The sequence below is a fragment of the Martes martes genome, assembly GCF_963455335.1.
Source record: "Martes martes genome assembly, chromosome: 6".
NCBI lineage: Eukaryota > Metazoa > Chordata > Mammalia > Carnivora > Mustelidae > Martes > Martes martes.
This window is the reverse complement of record NC_137893.1, coordinates 71,827,927-71,854,298: the sequence shown is the minus strand read 5'-3', so window position 1 is coordinate 71,854,298 and position 26,372 is coordinate 71,827,927. Positions and strand designations below refer to the sequence as shown.

At 36.9% G+C, this 26,372-nt stretch overlaps 1 long non-coding RNA gene across 1 annotated transcript; it reads right to left on the bottom strand.

The window, feature by feature from the left end:
• Positions 1 to 62: 62 nt before the first annotated feature.
• LOC308345237 lies at positions 63 to 25,803 on the bottom strand. Its single transcript, XR_013967046.1, has 3 exons — positions 25,550 to 25,803; positions 3,145 to 3,314; positions 63 to 2,762 (listed from the first exon to the last, which is right to left on the bottom strand). It is a non-coding gene; the product is annotated as an uncharacterized lncRNA (long non-coding RNA).
• Positions 25,804 to 26,372: the final 569 nt, after the last annotated feature.

The following is a 26,372-nucleotide window of genomic DNA, read 5'->3' as shown; positions in this document are numbered from 1 at the left end:
ATTTCTTCTTCTTCTTTTTTTAGGTCTTGTTCTTACTGACTTTCACAACACTTGGAGTCATTCCAGGCACAAATATTTATTCATTTATTTTTGGTTAAGGTCAACCAGTAGTTTTCTGCCTTTAAGGATATTACTCATGAAGTGATTCATAAGAAAACATGAAATTTATTTCCAAAGTTTTCCCTAACATGTCAATCATGTTGGAACAAATTCATATTTAAACAAAATCACCATACCAGAACTGACTATACATGATAAACAAGTAACATAAGGGATAAAATGTTCTATCTGTCATTGCATTAAATGTTAATTGACTGATAACTCCCTTTACAAGAAAGAGACCATCAAATTGAGACAAAAAAAGCACAGCTCTGTACTGACTTTACAGGAAACATGTTATAACAAAGGGATCAGTAGAGAGATATGACATAAATTCAAACAAATTAGGCAGGAGTAGTATTATAAATATCAGAAAAGCTGAAATTTAAGGATAATGACACTAATCAGAATAAGGACATTCTACAATAATAAAATTACTATTTATAAAGGAGATACACTGATACCTTTTATGTACCCAGCATGGCAACTAAATAGATAAACTAAAATCTATTAGAAACTAAATTAGATCCAGCAGAATTTATAACAAAATTTTAAGATAATGTTTTCAATCTTGAATAGGTCTGGTAGGGAATAAATAAAAATTGTTTTGAGTAAAACAGTATTGTATGTATATGTATATACATGTACATGTATGTGACCATAAATATAACATTTCTATATCCCTTAAGTAAAGGAAATATTATAGGTCAATCTTATGTTTTAACAAGTAAAAGAATGAAATATTAGAAAAAGAATTTTTATAATTTATCAATTAATACGCTATGATAAAAGTTTTATTTTACCAATGGGCAGTGATTTATTATCAGGAAATCTGCCACCAAAATTTAATCCGTGATTGAATATAAAACAAACTTAAAGAGAATAAACATGTTCATAACAACGGATGTTGAAAACAGCATTTAAAAAATTTATCAGGGGGGCGCCTGGGTGGCTCAGTGGGTTAAGCCTCTGCCTTCGGCTCAGGTCATGATCTCAGGGTCCTGGGATCAAGCCCCGCGTCAAGCGCTCTGCTCAGTGGGGAGCCTGCTTCCTCCTCTCTCTCTGCCTGCCTCTCTGCCTACTTGTAATCTCTGTCTGTCAAATAAATAAATTAAATATTTAAAAAAATTTTATTAGGGATTTCCAGTAAAACATTTAGAAAAAAACACATTACAATCATAAAGTGCATTTACCAAAAACATAGCTGAAACTTATTTCTTCCCTAAATGGTGAAAGGCTAAAAATCCCTGAAAAAGGGGGGCCTGGCTGTGAGTCTTGGTCTCCGCCCTGCATTTAAGCTCCACATTAGGTGTAGAGCTTACTTAAAAAAAGAAATAAAATAAAATGTTAAAAATCCCTGAAAAAATCATTGAAGGTATTGCTTCTAAATGAAAAAAAAAAAAAAATGGACAAAGGACATGAGTGGACAATTCATAGTACAGCAAATGCAAAATATCAGTGAATGAAATGATGATCAAACTCACTAAGAGTTGAAGATGCAAATTAAACTAACTGAGATGGCATTATAACCTGGTTAGATTGGCCTAAATTAACAAAAATAACAACAACAAAAAAACCACCAAAACACTGATATCTTCCTATTGCTTGTGGTGGAAAAGAGGAGTTTCAGAAATTGCTAGTGGATGTGTGAATTCTTAGTTTTGGGGGAAAAAAGATATCTAGTAACAACTATCATAATTAAAAAGAAAAAAAAACACCTCGTATTCCCTTTTACCTAGTAATTTCATCCTGGGTAGTTATGCCATAGAATTAAAGGCACCAATATATAAGTATAAATATGTAAAGATGATTGATTAAACTTGTTCATAGTATCACAAAAACAGGAAAAAAAGAGAGCTTGGGGGGCACAGTTGGTTAATAATCTGACTTGATCTCAGCTCAGGTCTTCATCTCAGGGTTGTAAGTTTGAGCCCACAATGGGCTCCATGCCTAAAAAATGGGGTGCTGGGTGGCATGTTCAACTCTTGGTTTCAGCTCAGGTCATGATCTCAGGGTCATGAGATCCAGCCCCGTTTGGGGCTCCACACTAAGCATTGTGTCTGCGTGAGATTTTCTCTTCCTCTCCTTCTGCTCCTGCTCCTGCTCTCTCTCTCTTTCTTTCTCTGTCTCTCAAATAAATAAATATTTTTTTAAAATCGGAAAAAAGTGAATATCCACTCTGATGGTTGAATTTTATTCATTATTCATTTGAATAATGAATTATTTTTCAGCTATTAAAAATGAATTAGAGCTAGATTGAGGTACTTTGCAGAATCTCTATAAGGTATTATTGGGTTAAAAGGAAAAGAATCAGAGAAGTATATGTAATAAGATTTTTTTGGCAGCAAATCATGAAAACAATCTCTATGCATGTGTATACTGAAAAATATGGTGGAATAGTACTACATTTTTAACATGATTTTCTTGGAGAAGAAAGAATAAATGTTGTGAAGAAGGGAAGGAGGGAAAGGTGGTATCAAGAACCAAGAAAAGGAGGGGCGCCTGGATGGCTTAGTCAGGTAAGCGTCTTCTTTCAGCTCAGATCATGATCCCAGGGTCCAGGGATTGAGCTCTGCATTGGGCTCCCTGCTCAGCAGAGAGCCTGCTTCTTCCTCTCCCTCTGCTGTTCCCCATGCTTGCGCGTGTGCTCTCTCTCCCTCTTTCTGTCAAATAAATAAATAAAATCTTTTAAAAAAAAGAGAACAAAGAAAAGGATAAACAAGCAATAACAGACTCTAAGGAACCAAAATGTCCAAGATATGATCACATTTATTCATCTATGTAAAGTAGTATTATTTGTTCTTATGCTTTCTGGAAGAAGAGAAAGATTGATATTTCACCATTAATAGGCTTATTTATAAATGCAATGAAAGCCCCAATAATGGACAGGCAGCTTTACTTTATGAGAATATCAGGCTCCAAAAATGTGGAATTAAATGGAAAATTTGGGTTTAAGAAGGGCGTGGTATGTCTAGGCTACATTTGTATCCTGCAGATCAGAGAGGGCATAGGCAAGATGCTGTCCTTATTTTGACATTACCTTACCTGGAACAGTAGTGATGAATGCAGGGCTTGGGTTTCTCCAAAGGGAGAAACTCTACACATTTCAAAAGGAACCAGCAAGATTGTATTTACATAAGGGTCTCATCATTCTGCTTTGCTTTCTCCATTGACAGCTGGAGCCAATTGTATGGAAGGCTGTGGCAAGCGGCCATCTGTATACAAGAATATAAAAAAATTTCTGCTTTGCGGAAAGTTTCCCTAGGTTTGAAAAAACATTTTGATGTCTGGGTCCCAAATGAAGAGATTCTGATTCAATTGGTATGTGATTGGGGCTGGGTTTTTAATATATAGTGGTAGAGAAATATAGAGATAAGAGGGAGAACTTAATTACCAGGTCATTTTATTGTTCAGATAGAATTGTAAAGTTGTAACCAATTTCAAATCTATCTAATTTTTCCGCTATTACACAGCATTACACATCTAGCTTAGTTTCTAGAAGGGCCAAGATCCAGTGAGGACTGCATCATTTAATGCTCTCTGGTCAGTAAACCAGGGCATGGGTTAAAGATGGATTAAAAGGGAATGGTGATGGTGATGTTTGTCATCAAGTTAGTATGTATGAGGCAGGACATGGACTAACATAAAAGAGCTGAACCTTTCATTGTGGTCAACGTTACATTACATTGGAATCACCTGGGGGACATTAACTACTACTGATGCTTCCCCTCCCCCAAGGTTCTGAGGCAATTGAACTGGGCAATTTTATTTTTTTCTTAAAAATTTGTTTATTTTAGAGAGAGAGAGAGCGAGCTCGCGAGGTGGGGAAATGGGCAGAAGGAGAGGGAGAGAGAGAATCTCAAGCAGATTCCCTGATAAGCATGGAGCCTGATGTGGGGACTTGATCTCAGGACGCTGAGGTCATGACCTGAGCTGAAATCAAGAGTCAGACACTTAACAAACGGAGCCACCCAGGTGCCCCGGTCTGGGCAATTTTAAAGGTTGCCAGTTGATTTTATTATGTAGCCAGGGTGAAAAGCCACTGATCTAAGAGAAAATAGCACTAAAAAAAAAAAAAAAAAAGTGTAAAGGTACACAGACACTTTGAGATGGATGCCATGCCATTCATTTATTTATTCCTGCAGTTTAGGCATTCAATTTAGTCATTCTTTTCATTACATTCAGTTAATTCAGTGTTAAGCACCTACTTTGTATTTGGCACTAAATTAAGGGCAGAGATTCTCCACTCAGTCGCCATGGAATGCCTAAAATGCAAATCTGTTTTCACTAATTCCTCTTGTGCCTGGAAGGTGTCTCTCATTCTGACTCCAGCTCTGTTAGAAAGAGAAGGAAATTTTCTGTTCTATTCTCTCCCTCACTCTCTCTCTCTCTTTCCCCCCCTTTCTCTTGTTTGGTTTTAGCAAAGTGGGCAGGACAGAGATAGGAAAAGAGACTAGGAAACTTCCAGTGAATATCTGTTTTACATTAGGAAAGGGTTAGCATTTCATAGTTGGAAACTCACAAATCTATGGAGGGATTATTAAATCCATCTTACAAATGAAGAAACTGACACTCAAAAAGTAAGTAACTTGTTGAAGGTCAAAAAGCCACCTTTCAAAAACTAATGATGTTCTGTACAGTGACTAAAGTAGCACAATAAAAAAAGGGGGGGGAAGCCACCTATTTGCAAAGGTGGATATAAACTGCAAAGCTCTTCTCAGAAAACTTTCAATTACACATCTCTAAAATCAGAAGAGTAAAATTATGTCTCCACTGGAAACCGTAAGAGTGTATTTGGGGGGTGTCTGGAAAGGTAGTTTCTTTGAAGTTTCTTCATGTATCTTGCATACTCATTTGGATTTTTATGTCATTCCTTATATGCTACTTAAAATATAAAGATTGTGGGGGCACCTGGGTGGCTCAGTCGGTTTAATGTCTGCCTTCAGCCCAGGTCATGATCCTGGGGTCCTGGGATGGAGCCCTGTGTCCTGCTGAGCGGGGAGCCTGCTTTTCCCTTTGCCTCTCCCCCTTCTTGTCTGTACACTTTTGCTCTCAAATAAATTCTTTAAAAAATTTAAAAAATAGAAATTATGTTTAATTTAGTATTAGGAAAAAAATCTTTAAGAATTTTTTTTTAGTATAATTGACACACAAAGAATAATCTTACATTTCTCCTTTAATGGGTACAATTCCATCAACTTTATCAATTTCAGAAAACTATGCTAAAGACAACTGACTGTATGTATAAACTTCAGTATCCAGGAAAATTGTTGTCCACTCTCTTGTGATCACTAAATTTCAGGATTTTGTACTAACATAAATCTGGGGATACAAATGGCAATAGGTCCTTTTTCACTGTTTTGAGACATCTTGCTGAAAGAGACTCTCAACTCTTAACCTGAATTGCAAAGGTCTTGGCATCCACTGACCCGTCTTGCTCTCTGATGATGCTCTTTACTCCTAACAGTGTAATTCTCATCTCATGAATCAAGAATCTCAAGTGACTCATGGTCCCTATTATTAACTCCCTTCATCCAATTAAAACTTCATTTGCTGTGTAGTGATCATGTATGTATTTCAACCACTCTGTTTGCAGCACTGTGAGCCTTTGTGATTATTCAGCTCTTGTAATTATCTGTTTAATTTGTACATTCCCTGCTGGTATAAGCTCCAGGAAGGTAGGAATTTTATCTGTATTTTTAACTAATGAAACTCCCACACTTAACATTTTGCCCTGTGCATATCAGACATTTTGTTGAGTGACTGCAGTATAGGCATTTCCAAATAACTTACTCCTAAAATTTACTTTTTACATGCCAACCTTCACTGAACTTGAAGAAAGCCTGAAGTAATTTTTAATTTCATTGCTTGTCCTATCCACTATTTTTTAATTGCATAATATCCTAACAATTTTTGAGAGATTTGTTTGAAATGTTGATATGTGAGTGATGACTTATTGCCTAGGAATTTTAAGAAACAAAATTCCACCCAACATTTGGGATTATTTATGTCTTTATATAAAAAAGTTAGACTATAACATCATCATATGAGCATCAAAGTTCACCAACATCGCTAGTATTAATAACTTCTGTGGACTATAAATTCACTCGTTTGGATTCTAGTAAGACCATCTCAAGGATATATCAATGAGAGCTGAGGGACAATGGACCAGATCACTATTCATTTCTGTTTTTTGGTATGTTTTTATTGGTTTCAGACATCTTTTTAAATGATTAAGATTCAGTGTTGCCTAAGGTCAAGTAAACCCATCCCAAATTGGAACCAGTCATAGACCTGCTCTTTTTGTCTGATGCTGTCCACTCTAATTTCAAAGTAGAGGCTCTTTTCCACTTTTTCCTATTGTAATTTGCAAGTTCTGGCAGAATGGAAGAAGCATAAAGAAAATGGCTCACTGCTTCCTCTGGTATATACTCTATCTTGTGAGAATTTATGGTAGGTAGTACTTGAGAACAGGGCCTGCATGGCAATTCGGACAGCATCTCTCCTGCTGTATATCATCCCATTTTCTTCTTTGCCACACTGTAAATCAGCTTTGCAAATAGCCACTCATGCAGGGAAGTAACCCTTCAGGCTGGATAGTATAGTACTTTCTAATCTTGTATATGCTTTAGTAAGCTGTGTCTGCTAAATATACCGTATTTTCTTATCATTGTCATCCCAAACCACAATTAATATTAACTGACAAGTGATGGCAGTCTCAAAACTTTTTGGGCAAAGAAACGATGTTATTGCACACCGCTTTGTTAGGCAGGGTGTTACGTGGGCAATTAATAATTTTAGGTTATCTAAATACCTATTCTAGAGGGTCGAGGTAGAAAAGCTTCACCAGGGGTGGGTGAAAAAGAAACAAAATAATGTGGTATGGTAAGATGCAGCTAAAATATAACCTTGGCATAAAGAATAACAGGCACAAAATACAAACTAGCTCTTTTCAGGAAAAGTTTTGCACTGATCCAACAGAGTTTAAAGTAGAGCTGCATGCCCAGGGTAAGGCTCTATAAAAAAAATTATCTGTGTATGTGTTTATGGTTTTCAAAGCCAGAACTAGTTCATGTGCCCACAGCTTTGATGGGTTCGAGGCGATGGGAAGCAGCGGGAGTTAGGAGGGTGTGTGGACTAGCCAGCGGCTCCTGGGCTCCTCAACTCCTCCGTGTTAGCTGAAGAGCTGGCCTAGCCTCTTGCCTGGGGCTGAGAAACTAGTCAGCCTAGATCAAGGTCCTAGGGAGGGACTGAGCAGGTGGTTTGATTTGAAAGATTTGAACTGGCACCAAGTCAAGTAGGTGAGCCAGGTGGGGCAGAGGCAAGCATGGCAAGAGCTCCATAACCCTGTGACTTTGAGAGGGGTATTTGACCTTGAAGATATTTTTGGTTAACGGCTGCTCTGTTTTTGCTTTTTCTGCTCCCCTGTGCACTGGGATTCTCATGTCTAAAAGGTTCAGAATGTTGGGAAAGAGACTTATTGTCTACAGTAGTATCGTATCCTTATTCCCAGGAAGAGTCTTCGTGTCCTGAATTAGAACTAGTTACCGATCTTTGGTCTCAGTGGTAAAATCATGGTGCTAGTGAAGGGGGAATTTTAAAGCCATGGATGTATCTGTGCTGCAGCGGTAAAATTCTAACCTGAGAGGATCCATAAAATCTGCAGCTCTCCTTACTTTGCCCTTGACTCTGTCAGCTCCCTTACTTAAAAAAAAGATGTGGGGCAGACTGATAAGATGGGTTCCCCAGAGTATATCTACCCCCTCTTCAACCTGTCTTGGGTTGACAGTTTATGTAACACTAACTCCGAATGTGTGGCACTGACAGTTGTCAAATTAATATTTATACAGAATTTGTTCCATATGCAAAAAGAGTCAGGCTCAAGTTTTTAAACAATGGACACCAGTTTTACAGTTTGGGATGCTTTAAATATCATCCCAGTAGGACTGAATCTTCACTTGGCATAGAAGTGTGGTACATAAGCGAATGCTGGGCCACTTATAGTGCTCGGTAATTACGTGTCTCTCACAAGATAACTTTATCATTATCCCTCAAGAGAACTGTGAGACTTTCAAAAGTATTCTTTTTCTCTCTTGTCTGACTCCAGTCACACACTGTCTCAGAAAGGAGCCTTAACTAAGTGTCCGTTTTCCCCATAACTTTTGTACAATGCCATCAAGGCTTCAGCATTTGGAACAAGCCCAAAAGCTTCCTTTAGGGCCATTCACTATCCAAAATATCTCTTTTCTACATTTACAAGATGGACAATAAGCTTACGGTATCATTATTCCAAGAAATTGCACAAGCTGAAAATATGTGCAGAATTAAAAGGTATATACTTAAAAATATTTTTATTTTTATTTTTTATTTTATTATTTTCTAAAGATTTTATTTACATATTTGACAGAGAGAGACACAGAAAGAGAGAGAACACAAGCAGGGGGAATGGGAGAGGGAAAAGCAGGCTTCCTGCCAAGGAGGGAGCCCGATGTGGGGGCTCGATCCCAGGACACTGGGATCATGACCTGAGTAAAAGGTAGACATTTAATGACTAAGCCACCCAGGCACCCCCTTAAAAATATTTTTAAAACAGTTAGACATGTCTAAGGAATGTCTCTATCACTTGAAAATCTTATGGAAGAACATTATTTTTATAACAGTTGAATGGTCAGAGCCAAACTCTATTATCTGGAGCCATGAAGATATTTGAGAAATAAGGGTTTGGTCAATGGATAGTCACTAGACAACTTCTGGGCTGGGAAATAAGACCAACAGGACTTCAGAGAATGTAATAAAATGGGGAAGGACCTCGTTCTTTCACTTTACCATCAGATACATAGGGAAAAATAACCTATGTATTTTTCCTTTATGACACTTAGCGAGTTTAGAATTATTCATTTAAGTTAATAAAGTCTACTTCCCAAATAAACTCTAAAATCCACAGGGGCAGGAACATTGCTCATTTTCCTCATCTTGAATCCTCCATGTACTGTACATAATGCACAGAGTGTGCACAAGGTGAGTACTCAATACATTTTTGTGAAAGCATAAATGAATGAATGGAAGAATGAACGAGTCTCATAGATAAGAAGAGGTTTAGACAATGAAGGGAGTTAAATCCAAGGATACTGTAGAGAGTCGGCAGATAGAATGATAGACTAAAGTTTCTGTGCCCTGGACCATTGTTTATAGCCTGTTGGGTAACAGTGGCTTGAGTACCCAGGTGCTGGCCATGGCCAGGGAGCCTTGTGACACCGGAGGTAACTCTTCTCTGTGATCATGATGATGGCAGCAAAGCTGTCTTCTCACCCTGGATTCGGATTACAGTGTATACAGTAATTGTGCAACAAGCCAGGTGAGCAGTAAGCAAAAGCTGTTTTCATTTCTTAAACTTCCTAGGCGATTCTTTAGCATAAGAGATGATAAAAAATTTTGGCGGACAATCAAATGTTTTAAACATTTTCAGGGTGGTTAAGAATATGTTGTTATTGTAATTCTTCAAATTTTTGGAATTTAATTGTATGTGCAATAGGAATAAATCCATGCTGACCTAAATAGTTGGTTGTGTAATAATTAATACACGTAATAAAGACATTGAAGGACCATCTTAGCTAATAATAGCAAGTTTATCTTCCTTAAATGGATTATTTTCTTCTAAAACAATTTGCCATGTAATTTATTTGGGCTACTTTGCATTCACAAAATTTCTTTATGTACTGTCTATTGGAAGCTATTTGTCTTCTTTTGTTAAAAGGCTTATAAATTTCAGTTTTAAAGCCAATTAAAAAGAAAATAACCAACTGAACTAACCCTAATTTATTTAGCTAACTGACAAGCTTTTGCATGTAAAGAATTTTTAAAATATATGTATTTTATGTTTTATTTTGTCTTAAAGGCTTTCATTGTACTTAAGACTTCAGTGGCTCTGATACATAATCTGAAGAATGGGGTGAGTCATTTAATGGTTACTCTCTTTTTATGGAGGTGTTGTATTATAAACGAAAGAGCATCAGTCATGAAATGCTGAAAACAAAGCTATATTAAGGGATTTGTTTACTATTTATTAAAACATTAAAAAAAGTCTAAATGGCCTCAGGAAACATTTATTTATTTGTTTGTTTGTTTGTTTATTTATTTATTAAGATTTTATTTATTTATTTGACAGAGATCGCAAGTAGGCAGAGAGGCAGGCAGAGAGAGAGAAGGGGAGGCAGGCTCCCTGCTCAGCAGAGAGCCCAATGCAGGGCTCGATCCCAGGACTCTGGGATCATGACCTGAGCTGGAGGCAGAGGCTTTAACCCACTGAGCCACCCAGGTGCCCCAGAAAACATTTATTTAAATCCAGGCTGGATATTGGGATATAGAGATGAAAAATGTAATCTTTGTTCTGCGGAAGCTCACTGTCTGGTAGGGAATATAGATAAGGCATATTTTTTTTTATCCTGAAAATAATTTATTTTGTTGTCAAAGAAGATTATCTAAAGGTGGTTATACTTGATGTGCTTCTTGAAGAAAAAGAAGATACCAGCCAGAAGGAAATTGTGTGTGTGTGTGTGTGTGTGTACACCAGCCTATGGTTTGGGTATTTCAAATAGAGAAAATAGCATGTGCAAAGATATTAAGGCATCAAATAGCTCTTTATCGCTTGTAGCTTTATGAAGTGTTAATGTTAATGATCATGGATGAGAAGCTGGGGGAGATAAACAGGAGCCAGATCATTGAGAACCTTATAAAACATGCTAATTCTAAGCTGAATGTGGAAGCACTGAAGAGTTTTATACAGTATAGTTTCTTTTTTCTTTCTTAAAAAAACACAAAAAAACAAAACGCACATGCCATGTTTCAATATACATAAGCATATGGCTTTCTTTAAAATATTTTGAGTTCAAAATAAAAATTATTACTGCAAACGGTATCATCTTATAATCTCCAATAAGATTTTCCAAATTGTCATAAACATGGTTTGTTTAATTAAAGAAGTCTTTCTTTTTTTCACCCGTCTTCTGTAACATTTGGATGGGATTATATGATTTCCTTCCAGTCACTCCATTAAGAGTAACAGCTCTAGCATCTGTGTGGCATGCAGATAAAGTTTCAGAATAAACTGGGAGGATCTGCTAGGACATCAGGTATTACAGGTAAGAAGTGATAAGTTCCTGAGCTACAGGAGCAGTGATAGGAGCTGAGAGATTGGGGTTGATTTAAGAAGGTTAGATTGGTAAGACTGGATGAGAGAGGGAGTGGGGGATGGAAAAGATAAAGTGGTTAAAGATGATTGCTCAGTTTCTGGCTTAACTTAATAGTTAGATGGTGACCCACATCAAAGTGTTTTGAAGGAGTGGGTATGGAAAACAAGTAGGAAAAATGGTGAGTTCAACTGGGGATCTATTGATTTAAAGATGAATGATGTGAAAGACATATGGGCACATGGGTTGGAGCTCAGGAGGGAGATCTGAGAGGCAAATATAGATTTGAGATTCATAGCTGAAATCAGAGACTTGACTAAGGTGCTCCAGGACACAGTATTAACTGGAATCAAAAGGGTACAAGTGAAGGAACTTGGGGAAAAACACATTTACAGGGAAGAGAGAAAGGCGAAATTTGAAAGAGACCGAGAAAGAGTATTATTTTTTTTTAAAGATTTTACTTATTTATTTGAGAGAGAATGAGAGAGAGTGCAGAGAGGGGGGTCAGAGGGAGAAGCAGACTCTCTGCTGAGCAGGGAGCCTGAATGTGGGACTCAGTCCCGGGACTCCAGTATCATGACCTGAGCCGAAGGCAGTTGCCCAACCAACTGAGCCACCCAGGCACCCCAGAGTATTATTGAAGTAGGAATTAAACCAAGACATTCAGAATCTTGGAACATGATTGAGGAAATAATTTCAAAGTAAAAGAAATAGTCACAGGGACAAAAGTGACTGTGAGGTCAAGGAAGACGAGGATCTACAAGTGTCCCTTCAAGTTAGGAGTTAAAAAATCATTGTTGGAAAAGCAGGATCAAATCTATAAATTCAGAGAATAAATTGATGGTTGCCAGAGGTGGGGGTAGGAATTGGGGGGATGGCCAAAATGGGTAAAGGGGAGTGAGAGATACAGACTTCCAGTTATGGAATGAGTAAGTCACAGGAATAAAAGGCACAGCATAGGAAATATTATGGTCAGTGATATTGTAGTAGTATTTAATGGTGATAGTTGGTAGCTATACTTGTGGAGAGCGTAGCATAATGTATAGAGCTGTTGAATCACTATGTTGTACACTTGAAACTAATGTAACATGTATCAACTATACTCAATAAAAATTTAAGAAAGTCATTGTTGCCTAGATTACTTCAATGTGAAAAGTCAAGTGACATTGTAACAATTTTTAAAGAAAAGGATTTCTCTTGAAAGGATAAAACCAACCAAACCAAACTAAAAATAGTTTGGTACCAGCAAATTATTTCTTTGTACTTATTTTTCTAAATGTTACAAGACGCTTTGGTCATTTGGTTGGGAAAAAAAGGGAGGGAGGAGTTATGTTTGCTGTACCAACATCTTTATTCATTCAATGTTGATTTTAATAAATCCGTATAATCAAAATGATGAAATTGGCCTCTCAGATTCTATTTCTTTTCATTATATTATTTGTATTTCTTTTCTAAATTTAAACCTGAATGTCATTTTCTAGAATACCATTAATGCTTTTAAATTTATAATGTAGGTATTATCAGGTGAATTTTTCCCCCAGCTTTTTAGAGATATAATTGACATATAACACTGTGTAAGTTATGGTATATGATGTGATGATTTGACATAAATATATATATTGTGAAATGATTACCACAATAAAGTTAGTTAACATATCTATCACATCACATAGTTAACTTTTTTTTTTATGGTGAGAACTTTTAAGATCTATTCTCGGAGCAACTTTCAAGTACACTATACAGTATTGTTAACTGTAGTCACCATGCTATATATTAGATCCTCAGAACTTAATCATGTTATAACTAGAAGTTTGTAACCTTTGACCAGCTTTACCCATTTTCCTGTCCCACTCTCTTCTGGCAACCACCAATCTACTCTGTTTCTTTTTCTTTTCTTTCTTTTTTTCTTAACTATTTATTTAAGAGAGAGAGAGAGAGAGAGGGAGGGAGAGAGAACACACACGCATGAGAGTGGGGTGAGTCAGAGAGAAAGGGAGAAGGAGGCTCCCCGCTGAGCAGGTAGCCAGATGTGGGTGTGATCCCAGGACCCTGGAATCATGACCTGTGCCAAAGGCAGATGTTTAACTGACTGAGCCACCCAGGTGCCCCTTACTCTCTGTTTCTATGAATTCATTTTTGTTTTTGTTTTTTAGATTCCTCATATAAGTGAGATTATACCGTATTTTACTCTTTCTGACTTATTTCACTTAGCACAATGTTCTCAAGGTCCATTCATGTCACCAATGGCAAGATTTCCTTCTTTTTTATGGTTGAATAATATTCCATTGTATATTTAGCACATCTTCCTAATCCATTCATTTATCAATGCGCACTTTGGTTGTTTCTATGTCTTGGCTATCTTAAATAATGCTACGATGAACACAAAAAGATGCAGACATCTTTTTGAAATAGTGATTTCATTTCTCAGAAGTAGGGATTGCTAGATCCTATGATAGGTATATTTTTTATTTTTTTTTAAGCTTTTATTTATTTGACAGAGAGCGAGAGAGGGAAGACAAGCAGGGGGAGTGGGAGAGGGAGAAGCAGGCTTCCTGCTGAGCAGGCAGCCCCATACAGGACTTGATTCCATAACCCTGGGATCATGACCTGAGCTGAACGCAGATGGTTAGCCATCTGAGCCACCCAGGTGCCCCTATTTTTAATTTTTTTGAGGAACGTTCCTACTGTTTTCTATAGTGGTTGCACCAAGTTGCATTTCTACCAAAGGTGAGGAAGGGTTCACTTTTCTCCACATACTTGCCAGTATTTGTTATTTCTTTTTGATAATAGCCATTCTAACAGAAGTGAGATGATATATATGGTGTGGAATTTAACACTAACTTTAGATGAAACTGAGAGAATTTAATTCTTTTCAAACCCATAGAATCTCTCAGGAAGAGGAGCTTTCCTAAGTTAATCAGTAAATTAAAAGCATCAAGGAAAATTTATGCCCAGGGCTAGTTTTCTCCCCAGCTCACTTAGGCTTTCAGTTAACTCTTAAATGTGGGAAACACTATACATCAAGTTTCAATCTGGTGACAATGAAGATAAGAAGAGGAAAAAAAATATAAAGACTTACCTGTATTACCTAGCAGTATTGTTTTAAGCAATAGACTAATTTCTATTTCAAAGTAAAATGATCACAAAAGCTCAGAATAGCCTTAGGCAATACAGGAGAGGTGAGAAAGCACTGAACTCAATGCCAAAGATGAAATCTCATGAGGAGAACAAGTTAAATGTTGCAGAAGGAGTAATATTTTGGACCTAGGAATGACTAGGATGTTTCCAAGAGGCTGCCTACTCCCTGAAAAAGGATTGTGTGAATTGTGTTTCCTAGATATACAGCGCCTGCAATGTAGATGTTTAGGCATTTTGGAGAAGTTGAATTGATTATTTATTTCATTCCAGGCCAATGTATATATTTCTCAATAAATAGAATGTCTCCAAAATTAACAAAGGAAAGTTCCAGAAAATGTGGCACTTCTTAAGCCAGGGTCTCCTTTGTGAATGAGAAGATGTATTTTTACTTCTGTCCTCTCTTATTCACGCAATGGGCAGACGCAAGACTAAAGAAGATCATTTTTATTCTCGTAAAAATCTAGTAGAGCTGGTTGAAGCTATTGGCCTTTGGAATATCCTCAGGGCTTTGATGTCCTCTAATCCAACTTGTGAGGGACAGAAGAGCTCTTGTCTCTTCAAGATCAGAGAGGTACTCTACTCTAGCCTTTAAGTGACAGTTAGAGGTACAAAACTTTCCAGAAATTCCCCATGAAACTATATTTGGAAGTAGGAATTTCCTTTTTAATTCTCATTGATTTAAAAAATTGTCTATGTAGAAACCAATTAGATCATTTTCCTAAATATTTCAATAATCTAGCACTGTGCATCTGACTTAGGATAACCCTTGAAAATCACTGCATATGTCCATATAAGTATATAGATCACATACAAATGAACATAAGATTTTCAAGGTGTGACCCAAGGAAATAACAGTTATTCTCTGTGATGGAAAATTTTGGTTTCTGATATTTAAATCTATAGAATAATTTCCATCTTGCTAGATTTGAGTAGAGAAATTTTACAAGAATGATGCAAAGTTACTTTAGAAAAAACACATACTACCTTAGAAAGACCATCAACCAAAAGATAACCAAAGGTTGCTTATCAACAAGGAACAGGTGATTGTTCAAATTTTTTGATCTTTTGAAATGTCATAGGAATAGCTAATTATTGCATAAAATTTATTACCAGTTTTAAATATGTGAGGGTTGCTAGAACTAAACAGTCTTAGAGTGTCAAACTCTCCATTTGGATGTTATGCCTGGATGGCTCAGTTAGTTGAGGGTTTGATTTTGGCTCAGGTCATAATTTCAGGGTCCTGGGATTGAGCCCTGTGTGGAGCTCCACACTTAGTGGGGAGTCTGCTTGTCTGTCTCTGCCTATCCCCCCACTGTGATCTCCCTCTCTCTCATTCTCAAATAAACAAAATAAGATCTCCCTTTGGGATGAATAAAATTTCCACTAAAAAGGTTGAGGTACTTCCTCAGCTGTTATTTGTCAAACCCTGGGTATAGAGGATGGCATCCTTCTGATATCAGATGCCTATAATTCCTGTTCAAAAATATTCAGTGATTGCATATTTGCTAGCAAATAACCCTTCCCCCAGTGTTACTTGACAAAAATCCTAATCATTTTAAGGTTCTTTCTTGAATGTCACCTCTTCATGAAGACTTTTCTGAATCTTTTCAAATGAGTATAATCTCTCCCTCCTCCGACTCTACCAACTGCCATGCTTTGTTAGAATTATTTAATCTGTTCATTTGTCACAATATTTTGTGGCAAATTTCCTTGAAGTCACAGAGTTTCTTCTTCAGCTTTGTATTGTCTATCTCCTTAGCCCAATATTAGATCGATGAAGTAGATAGATAGATAATAGATAGTTGATGTTTGAATATTTTATTTTCAATTGAAATTATATAGAGGAGAAACAGGCAGACAAAAAGGGATTTTGAAAGAGAAGACACGCTGTGGCCAAAAAGATCATCATCATCATCAGTATACGAATGGTCTGTAATTGAAAGTATTATGCCAGTCCATGTGGGAACTAGGTCATTTTTTGGTCAACCCATGGTTTTTACTCATGTCACAATAGCTTATTTATTATATTTTGATGTTAATTCACGTGCCTTATACTGCTGTGTCCTATAATGATCATGTCTCAATCTGACAAGAGGAGGAAAAGTTTAGGAGTTTATTTATGGAGTCCATCTTATTTTAGGTTTAGGTTCACCTCACTGCTGAACTTTTAAGAATTTTTAAAAAAGATTTTATTTACTTATTTGAGAGAGAGAGAGAGTGAGCAAGTGCATGTGTGCAAGAGCAGGAAGGTGGGTCAAAGGGAGAAGTAGACTCCCTGCTGAGCAGGGAGCCTCATACCGGGCTCCACCCCAGAACCCCGAGATCATGACCTGAGCAGAATGCAGATGCTTAACTGGCTGAGCAACCCAGGTACCCCACCCCTGAACTTTTAATCAACTATTTAGTTCATCTCAATCTTTGGCATTTGTATACTTTCAACTTCTGAAAGTAATGTTGCTTCTCACTTTGGATCCCATTTTAGGACCTGCAGTTCTGAGAGTTTTGGATCCCAAATCCCTCTTGGCTCTCTCAGTAACTCATAACCCTGGCATGATCTTTGTAAGGTTCTTCTTAGGTATTTTTATTAAAGAGAAAGGTAGGTAGGAAGATAGTACAGAAGAAAATAAATTTGATTGCCTTTAAGTGTTACCTAAATTCATGTGATTCTGGGGGCACCTGACTGCCTCAGTCAGGGGAGCACGTGACTCTTGATCTTGAAGTTGTGAATTTGGGCCCCACATTGGGTGTAGAGACTACTTAAAAATAAAATCTTAAAAAAAAATTTGTGTGATTATTGTCATGCTGTCTTTGCCCTTAATTTTGCCTGATCGTTGTTGCTATGCCAAGTGGTCCTGAAATCTTAGGGCCCCCTCTGCATCTATAATGATCTCCATAGATCAAATTCAGTCCAGAAGATTCAAAGCTTAGGGTTTCTATCTTCTTGATTCCTAATTGACTATAACTTCCAATACTCATAAGTAAAAATTCACAATCAAGTTATAAGCAATTAATTGATTCAATTTGGAGGACAGAATTTATTTCCATGGAATTTCAAAATCAAAGGAGATGAAATTTCAAAAAGCAGTATTTTGATCCTCAAAAATCCTCTGATTTTATATGCCCTTAAAGGTATATAGAAACTTGAGATATTCTCTGATGATCTATATCATAGCTTTTAGGAAATAAAGATATGAGTAAAAATAAATTGGAAAGACAGTAAATTAGGTATTTAAAAAACTTGAATATACATGGTAAAAATGATGATGTCCTTAATGTTACTTTGTTTGAATAAACAGAGTAAGTTAATTTTGGAATAATTCTACTTTTATAACTTCTAAAGCAAATTATAAAATTAATTATACCCTCAGGGTATGTGGGTGGCTCAGTCAGTTAAGCATCTGCCTTTGGTTCAGGTCATGATCCCAGGGTCCTAGGATCCAGCCTGGGGTCCAGCTCCTTTCTCAGTGGGGAGTCTGCTTCTCCCTCTCCCTCTGGCCATCTCCCTCCCCTCACTCATGCTCTCTCTCAAATAAGTAAAATCTTAAAAAAATTAATTATACCGTATAAAATAAATTTCTTTACAGTAAATCTTTTATTAAAAAATGATACCCTAATATCACACAGTTATAAATATTAAAGCTCAGATTTGAAGTATAATATTATATTCTTTCTACCATCATCAAAGAAGGATTACCTAAGTCTAAGGAAAAACACTCAAACACTTGTTGATGTATATTTGTGTGTGGACGTATGTGGGACAGAGAAGGGGAGAGGAGGAGAAGGAGAGAAATCCCAAGAAGCTTGAGTTTACATTTGGTTGTCCATGTTAGATTACCTTCACACTAATTATTTGTGCAGATCTGAAAGTCCTTTCCAAATTGCATATAAGGATATTTTTTAATTTTGTTGGCTGCTACTGCAAAGTCATAAATATATTTATAATTACTTTCAGAGTATTTAATAATTTAGAGTTCTAGGCAAATTTTGGTATAGATCCTCTTAGAATAGGAGGACCAGCCAGAATTTTTGTGACATTAATATTTAGTTCAAGGGAATTTTACTAAGATCCAGGTTAGAAAATTCCAAATCAAACCAATGGTGTGCAGAAACGATCCTGGAACAAAGAAAGAAATCTATTTGAACAAGAGAGTAGAAGTAGTAATTGGACCTGAAAATAACAGCCTAACAAACAACTACTAAGATTGTATTACAAAGACAAAATCAGCAATAAAAGAAAACAAACGGACATCTGGGTGGCTCAGTTGTTGGGTGTCTGACTCTTGATTTTTGGCTCAGGTCTTGATCTCAGGGTCATGAGATCGAGTCCTATATTGGGCTCCACACTTGGTGGGGAGTCTGCTTGAAATTTTCTCTCTCCCTTTCCTCCTCCCACCCCATGTGCTCTCTCTCTCTCTCCCCATCTCTCCCTCTGAAATAAATAAATGAATTGAAAAAGAAAGAAATGAATTCAAGAAAGAAAGAAAGAAAGAAAGAAAGAAAGAAGGGAAGGAAGGAAGAAAAGACAAAGACTGGTGACTATATCAAGGTCAAGTATGATAATGGTCATGAATCCGCATAATCAGCACCAAAGGTAGCCAGAAAGAGATGAGTAAATTGTTGCATGTTGTGGGTTACTTCAATCTCCTTCAATCTCCTTGCTTCTTCCTTTTTCCCCCTCCTTCCCTGCCTGACTTTCTTCCTCTCTCTCTCTCTCTCTCCCTTCTTACCTTCTCTCCTTTTTAAATCTCCTACCCTCTTTCCCTTCCTTTTAAAAGAATAACCTTGGAGCACCTAGGTGGTTCAGTCAGTTAAACATGTGACTCTTGGTTTCAGCTCAGGTTGTGATCTTTGGGATTGTGAGGATGAGCTCCATGTTAGGCTCTGTGCTCAGTGGGGGGTCTGCTGGAAGATTCTCTTCCTCTGCTCCTCCCGTCTCTTGCCCTCTCTCTCAAATAAATAAATGAATCTAAAAAAAAAAAAAAAAAAAGAAAAAGAACTTCTACTATGTGCACCATGCTAAGCACTTATTGTAATAATGAGTAAGATGTATTTCCTGCCTAAACAGAGCTCTTAGTTTTTTAATCTAATACTGAACACACGTCTTGTGTTGTAAAGAGTTACGTGTTTATGGGCAGAAACCCACCCCTGACCTTCAAACTGAAATGACTGTTTTGATTGATGTAATGCCTGTAGCTCATGATGTTATACAGTAGAATTCACATGTAATAGTGGAGCTGAGAGACTTTGATAATGGCTATATGTAGACTTGGTGATCAAATAAGAGAAATTCATAATGAACTTTTAAGTAAGGGTGCATGATTTTCTTGTAGTGCAGCTGAATCCTTCCTACTATAAGAAACATTAGGGTGAAATTTTATGGAATTACACAAAACATATTGAACTACCATTATAATATGAAGTATAATATCAAATCCATACTTGGATAGCATACATGCTTAGGCTTAAAATCATTGTATTTCAAGTTGAACTTCATGAAAGCTGAATAAGGGATAAGATATTGCTTTTTTTTTTTTTTTAAAGATTTTATTTATTTATTTGACAGAGATCACAAGCAGGCAGAGAGGCAGGCAGAGAGAGAGGAAGGGAAGCAGGCTCCCTGCAGAGCAGAGAGCCCGATGTGGGGCCTGATCCTAGGACCATGGGATCATGATCTGAGCCGAAGTCAGAGGCTTTAACTCACTGAGCCACCCAAGTGCCCCAGGATATTGCTTTTAATGAGCTAATTCCTTCCCAGTTTTGGGACTGATGAAAGATCAGTCCTTTCAGATTGTCCAGCACACACTTGTATGAAACCCTTATAAATCATCCCCGTGATGATTTATAGTTGCAAAGCAACCATAACACAACACTGTGTATCAAACTGAAAGTGCTTTCTAAAGTAGGGGAGAGAAGAGGAAATGTTCATAATGACAATATGCTAAGTGCATGATGAAATAGAAAATTTACTCTGGTAGTTTCTCATTGGACAAGGTATGGATAAAATAGAAAGTTATTCCCTATAATACCAAACCACGTAGAACACTTCTCATTTGGATGGAGAGATATGTGCCATCTGTTCAGTGCTGGTGTCCCTTCCTTTTGCTTTATCCCCAGATTTCAGAAAATGTATACTGTGTACAGCATGGCTATAATAGATCAGGTTTAGAGAGGGGTTGTCTGAGCATTAGAACATTTCTGAAAGTTGTTTGGAGAGATTGAAATATAGCAAGTGTCACACCTGAAACCTGTGCAGAATTAGGGATTAGGTAGCTGGTTTCGGTGGGTTACCAGAACTTAGAATCCACCTCCCAGCTTCAAAGGAGATTCAGAGATGTGTTTCTAACAAAATTGTAGTTAAAGGGGGATGGCAACGGGAGTATAAATTGCTACCATCTTTTTGAATGAAAAGTTATTATTAAACACTGGCTAGCATTAATTAGTACTTTCTATATGCCAGAAACTATGCTAAGTTATTTATATATAATTTTATTACTATGTGTCAGGAGTCTTAAAAGTGTTAATTTTCTTGACCTGGTATTTTTACATCGAGGAACTTATAGTAATAATTAATGATCCATATAAAGCATTGTGCACTAGAATGTTTGCTACAACATTATACAGCATGGAATGTGAAGCAAATGTCCAACAATGAAGAATGCTTAGGTAAAGTTACACAATGAGATAATATACATTCATTGAAATCATGTTTACAAAGAATATCTAATATAATTAGAAAATGGTCTCTATGCAGCATTAAGCAAAATTAAAGTAGGGTGCAAAATAATATATATAAGGTATCTTCTATGTTACAATAAACATGTATTTTTATGAAAAGGACTTATGGGGAATACACTGAAACATTAGTTATGGTTTTATCTGGGTGATAGGAATTCTGAATGACTTTTGGAGATCTTTTAAAATTCATTTCTGTAGTTTACAAATTTTCCACAAGTAATACATTAATTTATAATTAGAAAACGAAGCTTAGGAAATTTTCTGACAATATAATTCTTGGCTTCTCTGTAGTAAGATTCCCTTCACTTGTCTCCCTGCCCAACTACCTTGTCAATGGGAACTCCTTCTCATCTGATAATGTCTTTGAGGTAATTTTTGAATCTCAGGTTAGATTGATTTTCTTCTGGACTTTGAGTACTTAGTTTCTCTCCTCTTAAGAAACCATTCCCCATGGTATATTGTTGATGGTGGCACCTTCCTTTGGTGGAGGCCTCCTTCAGGTAAAAACTATCCCATTCTACCTTTAGTTACTCACTGACACCCTGGCTAGCTTCATGCTTTACTGATGGTACTCTGATAGGACTTCTGGGGATATAATGAGTGTCTTGAAAGGTACTTGAAATCTTGGGATACCTACAGGGGAAGTCTGGTGCTCCTCTGCCCTCAGAGGAGTGGTTGTACTTCTACACACCTACCAATCTATTTTGAAGACTTGGCTGGCAAAACAGCATATGAGAATGTTTTCATAAAAGTCCTTAAGTGTCCTAAGTAAATTAAGGATAAGAGACTTTCAGATTAAATGTCAGTGGCTGTTACAGATCTTGGAGCATTATGGGGACTCAAGAAATACATGACGAAGGAAGGAACATAGAAGAAGATAAAGGAGATAAGGGTAGCCTTTACTATAATAAATATTTTTATTAATAGGAAAAATATTGTTTTTCAGAAGATAGGATGTGGGGAAGACATATGAAGAAGGTAGGGAAATCATTCTAGGGTAGGAAAAGTTTAGGGACAGTGTCCTTTCTTGGGGTAAATACTCTGGATCGATAAGGGACAATGTAGGCTGGTACTATATAAATGTACATAGAGATGTTTGCTATCAACTCTTCATTAAGAGAAATCATAAATTGTTTCTTCTAAAGATAGAAAGAAGCAAAATTACTTATGACCCAGACCTTCTATGGCTGAGTGTAGCAGGCTGAATGATGGTCACTGAAAGATAGCGATCCTAATCTCTGGAATTTGTAAATCTTACTTTATTTGAAAAAAGGGATCTTTGTGGATGTGACTAAGTTAAGGACCTTGAGATGGAGAGATTTCCCTAAATTATCCAGTGGGTCCAAAAATACCATCACTAAAGTCCTTAAAGTTTTACAAGACAGAGGCAGAAGGAGAGTGTATACAGACACACCTAAAAGACAAGCAAAAGAGGAGGTAATGTGAGCCGGGAGGCAGAGATTGGAGTGATGCCATCACAATCCAAGAAAATGTTTAGAGCCACCAGAATGTGGAAGAGACAATGAAGGGTATTCCCCGGGAGGCTTTGGAGAGAACATAGTCCTGCTGACCTCCTGATTTCAGACTTGTGGCCTTCAGAACCCTGGGGGAATATAGTTCTGTTGTTTTAGACCACTAAATGTGAGGTACTTTGTTGCGCCCCTAGGAAATGGATACATAAAATAATTCTTACATTGGAGAACAGCCTCATTATGAGTGGTTGGTGAGGTACGGGATTCTAAATGTTGTGCTTGTGATATGCTGAATACTAAAATTGGTTCTTAAGAGCAGGTAGGCAGTGGGGGTAAGTATCTAGGAGTACAATGGCAGCAATGATGTCAGCTCTTGCAGAGAACTGGAGAGTGACAGGAAAGGAGAATAAGTAGGAAAGGGTCTCCTTTTTGAGTGCCCCAGTCTGTCTCTGACTTGAAACTTTAAATCTAACCACCTAGGTGAGCTGAAATTGCTCTAGTTACAATACCGGGGGATGGAAACTGAACGCTGATACTCTGTGGGTTATTTACCCAAATCCTGAATTATTTTTCAAAATTTCATAGCTGGGTAAATAGAAATTATGTTATCATTTATCACCATGGGAGCCAACGGAAGGAAAGTTGCCAGACTCATCTTTCTGGACTTGCAGAATAATCATTTTTAAGAAAATGGTTTAAAATACTTGTTTAAAAACAAAACAAAACAAAAAAAAAAGAGAATCATTGCTTCAGAACTCAAACCTGATCCACTCCAAAGCATTCTTTCCTCAAAACTACCTTGTGGCTGCCAGACCTAGTAAATTTACATTTGACAGACAAATAGAAAAGTTTTCCTTGTTACACAAAGGCAACATTATAATCCAGCTCCACTGATGCAGAGAGATGTGGGACAGATGAAGATAACTCAGGGAATCCACCTGCAGCCACGGTCTCAGGGAGCCTCCCTCAGTCAGTTGAAATCCCAAACGCTTATCACAAAAGCAAGAGAAATTTGATAAGGACCTGGCAGTTGTGACCAGACTTACCCTTGCTAGAACAAGAAAGTGATACGCAGAGATTGACATACTCTTAAAACGATCAAAAGAGTAAATGCAAAGGTTTTCTTTTCAGAGGTTCAAGTCACACTGAGTTTGGTCAGATAGTGTGAGGGGCCCAGTTAAGTCACTTGTTAGAGTATGTAAAATAAGTTGGGAAAGAAAGGACAAGATTGAAAAGAATGGGGTATTTATTTACTGAAAAGACCAATGAAATCAATCCCTTCTGAGTGGAAAAGGAGGAAGGGAGGGTACTCTGCTAGGTATTCAAAGTGTGTGGACTCAGGATTATTTTTAGAAGGCACTTAGTGGATATTTGCATGGTGTGCACTGAAGGTAATAGAATTAGGTCAACTATCACAAAATAATGGTTAAGAAATCAATATTAATGTTTGTTAATGAAAGTTTAATACATATCATTATTTAGGAATAAGGCAACAAGAGCCGTAATCAAGGTATATAACATGGAGGGTGACAGTCCCAAGCTCCTCTTCTTGAAGTCAGCTTGGTATACAAAATTCTAGAAGTTAGAGTTGATAAATTTGAAAATGTCATCCAGCCTATCCCCTTATTTTATAGTGGAAGAAAATGAGGCAGAAACAAAGCTACTGAGTTGTTGAAGTTTGCCAAGCTAATTAGAGAATGATCTTGGTTTGCACATATGTCACCTAAAGATACAAATGCTTTTTATTCAGCTGATTTTTCTCTTGAGCTACCAGGACACACATCCTAGATATTCTAAACCTCTTACTAGGTTGACTCAAACAAAGCAAAGAAAGAAATTAAACAAAACAAAACAAAACAAAAGGGACAAGACAGAAAAAGCTCAGGACAGCTGAAGAGAGCTTCCTAAAGTAATCAAATGAAGAGGTATTTTGTGATGGAATCATCAGTCTCAGTAAGTTGAAGAGGGTTCCATTCTTATTTTCAAACTAGAAGAAAAACATATATGCCAATATCCAGAACTTTCTTTGTTTGATGCAGAAGTATATTTTTAGCTTTTTTTCGAGGAAATCAGTCTCCAGTCTCTGCATCGTTTTGGCTGGTTTCTACATCCTGCTAATCTATCTTCTGCAGCTTCCCCAAAGCTGCTTATTTTATGGCAAATAATGTGAAAGAATTTTTGAATTTTCTCTGAGATATCAAAAAATTTACTAAGTGCTGATGCTTTTTCCTCAAAAATAATTCTCATGAATGTTCCTTTCTCTATTTCTGTATCTTATAAAAACCATATTTAATACTTAACCTTTCCTAGGGAGATTGTTTTCAGTACTCTGAAAATCAGTCCCAGAAAACTGATTAAATCATTTACGTATTCTTAGTCTGCACCGAAACCCTTTCTCTCTTAAGTGAGTTTCCATTTTTTTCATGATTTTATGATTTTTCAGTCTTTCAAAATAATAGAGCAGAAATACGGTCTACATAGCTTTCCCCCTTAAAGTGCCTATTAGAGTTTTCAAAATGCCCAAGGAATTGTTTACGAATGATATTCTAAAAATAGGTGTATTCACAGCGTGAATACATGTTTGTTTGTAGATGTATATAAGCAATGATAAATATGAAATTCACACATTTTTGAATAGGGAAGAAGCTTAGACTTTGAGCCATATTCATTTGGGATCAAATGTTGGCTCTTCCACTTGCTAGCTGTGTGATCTTGGGCAGTCGCTAAGCTCCTGCAGCTTACTCATTTAAAACATGAAAATAACAAGGACTGTTTGGAAGCATTATTACCAGAATTAAATATGTTAAAGAAATAACGGGTATGATACAATGTCTGGTATCTGGTGGGTGTCAGCAAATGGAGATTAGCATTATTTTCTCGTAAGTCATATTACATTTTCAAGAAATTAAGCAATATTACCTGAAAATATCCAGGCAATTTTCTCACCAATATCTATCCTTTAGAAAATGCTGCTGCTTTGAAGATCATTCGTAGATCATAGCTTCTGCAGTCATTCTCGAACTTAAGGTTTCTCCTCTGCTCCACTCCAACAAAAATAGCTGCTCTGCTATCACTTTCTGGCTCTTCTACTTGATCATGCATTGTTTCAGACGGCCTGTAACATGTTCTAGAACCATCAGAGGGATTCTGCCCTCTGCAATTGCCTTAGAATCAACTTCTCCCACAATTGGTTGTCACTTGTAACATTTGTTATCAGTTGACCAAAATGCTCAGTAGAACACAGATTAGGTTGTCATGCCTCTGGTGTGTCTGAGGTTCAGAACTTTTTACTGGACACATTCTCTTGTCACTTGATGCTAAGAGGAACATGTCAATAGTAAAACTTATCTGGAAGTTGAATATGATGTTACTGATAGAGTTAGGTGTCACATTATATAGTAGGCAGTAGTGTTGCCTGATAGAACATTGTTTGACTTTGTGCCAAAAGCACATTGGGTTCACTATAACTGTCTAGCTCCTCACATGTCAGTATGTCATTTGCTAGCATGCTAAAAATGTAGCAAGTGGCCAGGATTATTTTTAGTTGGAAAAGCTTCATTTACTTCTTATAGGCTAAATAGATCTTTAATGAATAGCTTCTGTAATTTAACCTTGTTTTTAACAGATGAAAAGGGAATAAATATTCAGTGATTTGAATGATGGGTTCTACATAACAATGAAATATTTAAATGCTCTTACCAGGAGCATTAATGGACCATAACGTTTCTTTTGACAACAACAA